The following is a 7,206-nucleotide window of genomic DNA, read 5'->3' on the forward strand; positions in this document are numbered from 1 at the left end:
GATGCCCAGCAGATTTTTATGATAGGCTGGTCGTTGACGGTGACAACAGAATCTCCCTACCGTGGGCTCTCCCAAAGACGCCTCCTGTTTGAATACTGTACCCCCCCTGCCCCTCCTTATTTGTTCCTAGGAGCACTCTCTATTTGTCTCTACGGTCACACCAGGACTTTTCCGACAAACTGAATTGCTAATTGAAAAGAAAAACATAGACCTACAAGTAATAATATCGTGGCATATAGGGGGGGGGGGGGCTGGTAAGCAGTGTGTGTGTGTGTGATGGGTGGGGGTGTATAACGGAGGTACGAGATCGATCTCTGAACACTCCGACCTCTAGAGTAAAAACACTGACCTGACTCGGGGACGACAGCGCGATCGCACCTCTGTCACAGCGTAGCTACGGAGTACAGCGGCAAGACGTAAATCTACCTCGACCGTCTTTGGACGTTTTTTCGAGACCCGGAACTAATTATAAAAAGAGGCAGTCAATCTACAGGTCGGCGCTGTAACCGGGACAGGTTCATTGAGGCGGCTATCATTCTTCGGCGGCCCACGGCACTAAAGTGTTTCGTGTTAATCTCGACGAGAAGGAGACAACTCTGTATCAACACTGTAGCGGCTTTTAATTGAACAGACAAGGTAAGCGAGTCCTATTTTGTGCTGGTGATCATATATGGAGTTCTTGTGCGTGGGGAAAGTAAATAAAGCAAACATGATACACCCGTGTCTTTTACAGTGGCCTTAGATCAACGCGTTTATTGTTCCCTTTTTTTAAAATTTTCGTGCGTGCATGGGTGTATATTTGGGGGGAGGGGTAATTTATTAATTTTAAAAATAAAGGGGACGGGGTAAAAGGTAAATATAGCATAAGACCTATATATTTAATCAACATTTTAATTACTCTCTTATTAACCTGCATTTTTTTTTAAGTATAAAGAAAAAAGTGTTCCGCTACTTGCTTATAGGTGAAGACCACTGTTTCTATATTCTTGAAAGTATTTTTTTCTCTTTCTATGAAGAATTATTTATCTCTTCTCTGCCTGTGGTCCCTTCTGTTGCATAGGCCACCATAAGCTTCCCCCAGGCGTCTCGGCTCTGGGCGAGTTTCTCCAACTGTCCTCATGTCTTGCCCATCTGCTTGGCAACTGCTTCCAGATCGCGGCGCCATGTATTCCTGGACCGTCTCCTCTTCTTCTTAGTCTTTCCTTGGGGGCTCCAGGATAGGGCTTGCCTTGTTATGTTGGATACAGGCTCGCGAAGGGTGTGGCCTATCCATCTCCAGCGTCTCTGAAGGATATGTACTTCAATAAGCTGCTGCTTTGTTCTTTGCCACAGTTCCACATTTGAGATCCTGTCTGGCCAACGGATCATAAGAATCTTCCGCCTTTTTTTAAAGCATATGAAAAATAATTTTCCTCTACTCCCTTTTTTTTTTTACTCTTTCTATTAAGAATTATTTATATAAATCAATCAATCGGAAATTTGTTTTTGACGTATTTCTGCATCAAATAGTAGAGACACTAACAAGAAATATCAGTGTAGGCCTATGCAAGTTCGGTAACTGATCTCACCGTCTAGATTTATGTTCCTTAATTTGAACATGAAACGAACACAGAATCTCCTTCAAACTAGGTTAGAATGATAGACTCATATTTAAGTCTGTGGTTAGAATCTTACTTTCGTTTCACGGCCTATGTAAATTGTCTTATTTTCCCGTTGCCATTTTGTCTTAGCAGGATACAATAGTAAAGCACATCTCTTATTCCTTATACCAGGACTAATTCTAACAAGTGGTCTTCCTTCCCTAGTACCACTACAGCGTGAATCGGGTTGCCTTAATCTGCCATGAAAACCAATGGCTTATTAAGTCTCTAATAAACAATCAGACTAGGCTGACACACGGGTTTGTGTTAGGGTTAGGGTTACATATAAGAGAGAACGAATTTTTGTTGAAATAAACATAGTGTACAGTTGAGTCTCTAGTTAAGACAAAGCCTTTAGAGCTGACCCTATTCAATTAAAATACGTTGGTCATTGGAGTTCAGTTATTTAAATTATTTAATTATGTTTTTAAAAAAAGCAACCTTGGATCAAATTTAATCAAACGTCTGCCTTTTGTTTGAAATATCAATACTAGATGATGACGTCTTTAGTACGAGTTACAGGTTTTCTGTAGGTCATTCTGACTTATTGAACATGTATTGATTGTACAGGATATCCTGCTGAAAGGTTCTCACTCTAAAAATATTTGCTGCTGTCATGATAACAAAAAAAAAAGGATAATTAATAATTAAATTTTATAGAAACAAATGATATCGCCGTGAAAATATTATTTTTTTATTTTTTTTTATGTGTGCCTTAATTTAGTCTTTCCGATATATCTGTATTGGTAGACTTATAAATAGATCGTCCTTATTGAGTCTTACAAATACATTCCCTTATTGAGTCTTACAAATACATCATCCATATTGAGTCTTACAAATATATCGTCCATACTGAGTCTTACAAATACATGTCCTTATTGAGTCTTACAAATACATCGTCCATATTGAGTCTTACAAATACATCGTCCATATTGAGTCTTACAAATCCATCGTCCATATTGAGTCTTACAAAAACTTGTCCTTATTGAGTCTTACAAATACATCGTCCATATTGAGTCTTACAAATACATCGTCCATATTGAGTCTTACAAATACATCGTCCATATTGAGTCTCACAAATATATGCCCTTATTGAGTCTTACAAATACATCGTCCATATTGAGTCTTACAAATACATGTCCTTATTGAGTCTTACAAATACATCGTCCATATTGAGTCTTACAAATACATCGTCCATATTGAGTCTTACAAATCCATCGTCCATATTGAGTCTTACAAAAACTTGTCCTTATTGAGTCTTACAAATACATCGTCCATATTGAGTCTTACAAATACATCGTCCATATTGAGTCTTACAAATACATCGTCCATATTGAGTCTCACAAATATATGCCCTTATTGAGTCTTACAAATACATCGTCCATATTGAGTCTTACAAATACATGTTCTTATTGAGTCTTACAAATACATCGTCCATATTGAGCCTTATAAATACACCGTCCATATTGAGCCTTACAAATCCATCGTCCATATTGAGCCTTAGATGTTGCCGGCCGTGAGGAATGCCTTTCCGACTGTCTTCAAGATGTCCCAGAGTTTCAACTTTGAACTCTACCCCGTCGTCCTGCAGAAGATTTAGGATAAAAAGTAATAATTTTGTATTTCAAAAGGACTATCTGAAACTCACGAAACAAAAAAATCTATATTATGTAGTCTTACGAAACAAAACAATCTTTGTCAAGTCTTACAAAATGCATGCATTTCGTTACTTTGATTATTTGGCTTCCATATGTGAGCCGCAGTTTAGCTTCGTGAATTACCTTAGCGAGAATCCAATGTCAGATTGCTAGTTATTTTATTTTAGCCAAATTCTCTTTTTAGGACGAACATCTCAAGAAAATGATATATATAGATCTAGTTTTAAAACATGGAACTGATTAGCTTTTCCAGTTTGGCCAGAATTTCCTAGAACTAGGGAAGCGGCCCTCCCTGCTAAGAACAATTGAGAATCATTGTCATAAAAGTCAGTTCGAGTGAGCGCCTGAGAAATAGATTTATTGATTGATTTCACCTTCGTTCAGTTTGTCGTGTCTAGCAGACGCAGCATAACTATTACTTTCAGGGAAACAATGACACAGTCACTCTCACGCATTGACACACACACACATACACACACGAGCACAGTTTCCCACGTGTTAACACAAACAAAATAAATACAATCAACAGAGGTCATTCCTAGTTTACATTGGCTTTGTCGCCAAAGTTAATTAAACCAGCACCATTATTTTGGGTTCAAACGTTTTTCTTTTTGATATAGGTAAGTGTTCAATACTTGCCCTTGTGGCCTAGTCTAGAGTTTTGAGCTTTCTCCATTCTCCCAGCCACCAAGCTATGAAAATTGTTTTGCTGTGCCAATTTATTGCTGAATTCATTGACCAAAACTTTAAGACGGGACAAGTTCTACGAGATTAAAATTAAAACAAATTGATTAAAAGAAAAGTGTATGTAAGAATAACTTATCCCTGAAATGGGAAATTAGCCTACTTTTCGATAGCGTAACAATATTGATGAGAGACATACATAAGTGTGTTCCCTGTCTGACCTGACGGATGGCAGCCTGGTCGTGCATTATGTGCGCTGGACTGAGGTACGGTCGTCTCGATGGTCCCGGGATCAAACCCAGCCCGCTGTCATCCCCCGTCGTCCTAGGATTTATAAGAGTTTTAGTTTGATGACGTTCATTGCTATTAGTTGCTTAACAATCAGTTGGTTTTCTATGAGGTGAGGGGGTGAGAACAGGAAAACAACGCGTAGACATCATTACAGATAGGATGAAAACTATACCTTTTTTATCTCTCTTTCAGAAAAGATGAACTATACCTGTTTTCTTATATTTTTTTCAGAAAAGATGAACTATACTGGTTTTCTTATATCTCTTTCAGAAAAGATGAATTATATCAGTTTTCTTATATCTTTTTTTCAGGAAAGATGAACTATACCTGTTTTCTTATCTCTCTTTCAGGAAAGATGAACTATACCTGTTTTCTTATCTCTCTTTCAGGAAAGATGAACTATACCTGTTTTCTTATCTCTCTTTCAAGAAAGATGAACTATACCTGTTTTCTTATCTCTCTTTCAGAAAAGGAACTTTTCAACTATAAACTCTGTTCTTGTCTTTATGTCTCTTTCAGAAAGGAACAATGGGTTGTCAAGGATCAAAGTCTACGCAAGCTTCAGCAGGAGGAGCTCAGGGCGGAGAGCCAAGTGAACCCACTCAACAAGAGCAGGCAGCACCCGCAGGGGACGCCACTGAACAGAGGGATCAGATGTTTGAGCTTTTGTTCGGCTCTATCGAGTTGGGAAGAGTCAGGGGTGAGTTTGTGTTGATATGGTGCGCAAAGATGCAATCGTTCGAGATAATAAAGTAGTGTTTCCGCGATGACACTAAAGATGGTTGTTTGATTACTGCTGACTGAGAACCTAGATCTTAATCATTAATTAGAATCTTATTGCAATACTTTTTTTTTTTATTTTTTTTTTTCATTTTTTTTCGCTCGTCTAATAGAGAAGTTTCGGGATACGGTAACCCAAACACTGCATTCGTAGTTCGTTTTGTTCAAGTAAATGGCTGCAATAGAACAGGCGATGGGAGTGGTAGGGAAATATAATTACTGATATTCGCATCTATATTGTTATTATTACAGCTGAGGTGGTCAATAGAAGTCAAACTGAACTTCCATTTGATTGGACCAATAAAAATTATCTTATCTTATCTCATAAAAAATATATTTTAAAATCTCCCCGAATGCACATTTCTTATTCTGAATTCTGAGTATGCTGTCGCATCTAATACGCGATATACAAATTATATTTTTATAAGTGTCTAAGTCACATTTTATTTTTATTAAACGTCTTGTCATTGAGATCTCTTGGCGTATCTTTTCTTAGCCGAAAGATACACAATTCTCGAAGATGGCGCATCAAATAGACAATAAATATAAACTGAAAAGCTAGACATTACAACGTATCAAATCTACCCACTCCGAATCTGTGCAAAAAATCACTTGTATTTTTTTTGTGAGTATATTTTTTAATGGTATTTTGCTAATACACACTTTCACCACCTTCCCCTAATCCCTAAGTCTGTTGCACCACACAAGATCCGTTGACCGTCTTTCCCCATTCCTCTCTGTCTTTTGCTTTGGATAGACTTTCATTCAGTTGGAGGCTTATCCATTCTTTAATTCAGATTAAAACGTTTCTTTGGAATTAGTAACGTTACACGTTAAAAGCTATAGCAAGCAAAGTCGAAGAGTAAAACAAAAAGTTTTCTTGAAATAGTGAAGCCGAATGGTAAATTATTTGACATTGCTACCTAAACCATACCCATTAAATGACCATTGTATTAATAGCTTCCATTTTGTCTCTTCCCACAGATTCTCCTATATGAGAACTGAAGCCAGTGATCTCATTCTGTACAAAGCACATGTGATATGTATAAAATTGACATTGATTCTAGTATATTATTATAAATCTGCCAACAATACTACAAGGTCTTCACTTTCTGTACAACTCCCACATTGAACTCATTGAATCCTTAATATATGAACAAGTTACTACTTCAAAATTTAGAAAAATAAGTCTTTTTATTGTGACATTTTTTTTTCTTTTTTTTTTATTTTTAGTTGGGGGGGTGAAAACTTCTTTAAAAACAATAGCAATAGAACCATCCATTTTATTTATTAGTATTTATTAAAGTTATTCATGTATTTTATTTTTTTAATTATAATTTTATCATAAAAATTTATGTCAGTATTACCAACATATGCAAATTTTTGTGACTTCAAAAATAAGGCAATAAAATAATTAAAAGAGTTATGATCTTTTTCCCCATTTGTCCGTATAATCTACTATGATTCGAAACAAATGGAGTTTACTTTGAAAATTTGAAGGGAACTCAAATTGACACTCACGATTAACAAATGGATTTGCATCGAATGTCAGGAAAATGCTAGGCTTTATTCTTATTCGTTTAAGTTGCCTAGCCCTAACGCAAACAAATATTGGTATTTATAGAACATATCTAGGTTAGGCCTATATATCGGTGATGCCTAACCTATTTCTTGTACAAGGCATGTGTCAAGGCCGCGCGACCTTAAAAACCGTCTATCTCTATTCCAATAGAACCGATCTTCCATGGCTACATTAAGCTATGCACTGTGGGAAGAGTTGTCGAGGGTTCGGATAGCACACACTTATGGGCCGGAAATCTCCCATGGGCCGTGGCTTAGGCACCAATGATTAAAATACATAATGCACTAACTCTATGGTACTACCTCGAAAGAGAGTGTGGGACCTGGGGACATGGTAAGAAGAATTGTGGGGGGGGGGGGGGGGTAGGGAAAGAAAGGTAGAGAGAAAAGAGAGAGAAGCTCGTCTTGTTTCTTTGGTCGACGGTTGACTAGGATGTTATGTGGCCAGCACAAGAACAAACCGTTCTTTGTTTCCCAATGTAGGTCTGGTAGTACATGGTACACATTACTGACATTGGAATAGGTCGAAATTAGCGGCCTACTAGCAATACCAATATTCGAAATTCCAGTAC

General features: G+C 37.3%; 1 long non-coding RNA gene across 1 annotated transcript; it reads left to right on the top strand.

The window, feature by feature from the left end:
- Nucleotides 1-357: 357 nt before the first annotated feature.
- On the top strand, nt 358-6,479 carry LOC106055640 (uncharacterized). The gene is made up of 3 exons (XR_001215577.2): nt 358-636; nt 4,793-4,973; nt 6,038-6,479. It is a non-coding gene; the product is annotated as an uncharacterized LOC106055640 (long non-coding RNA).
- Nucleotides 6,480-7,206: the final 727 nt, after the last annotated feature.

This window comes from Biomphalaria glabrata, chromosome 15 (assembly GCF_947242115.1).
Source record: "Biomphalaria glabrata chromosome 15, xgBioGlab47.1, whole genome shotgun sequence".
Classification (NCBI taxonomy): domain Eukaryota; kingdom Metazoa; phylum Mollusca; class Gastropoda; family Planorbidae; genus Biomphalaria; species Biomphalaria glabrata.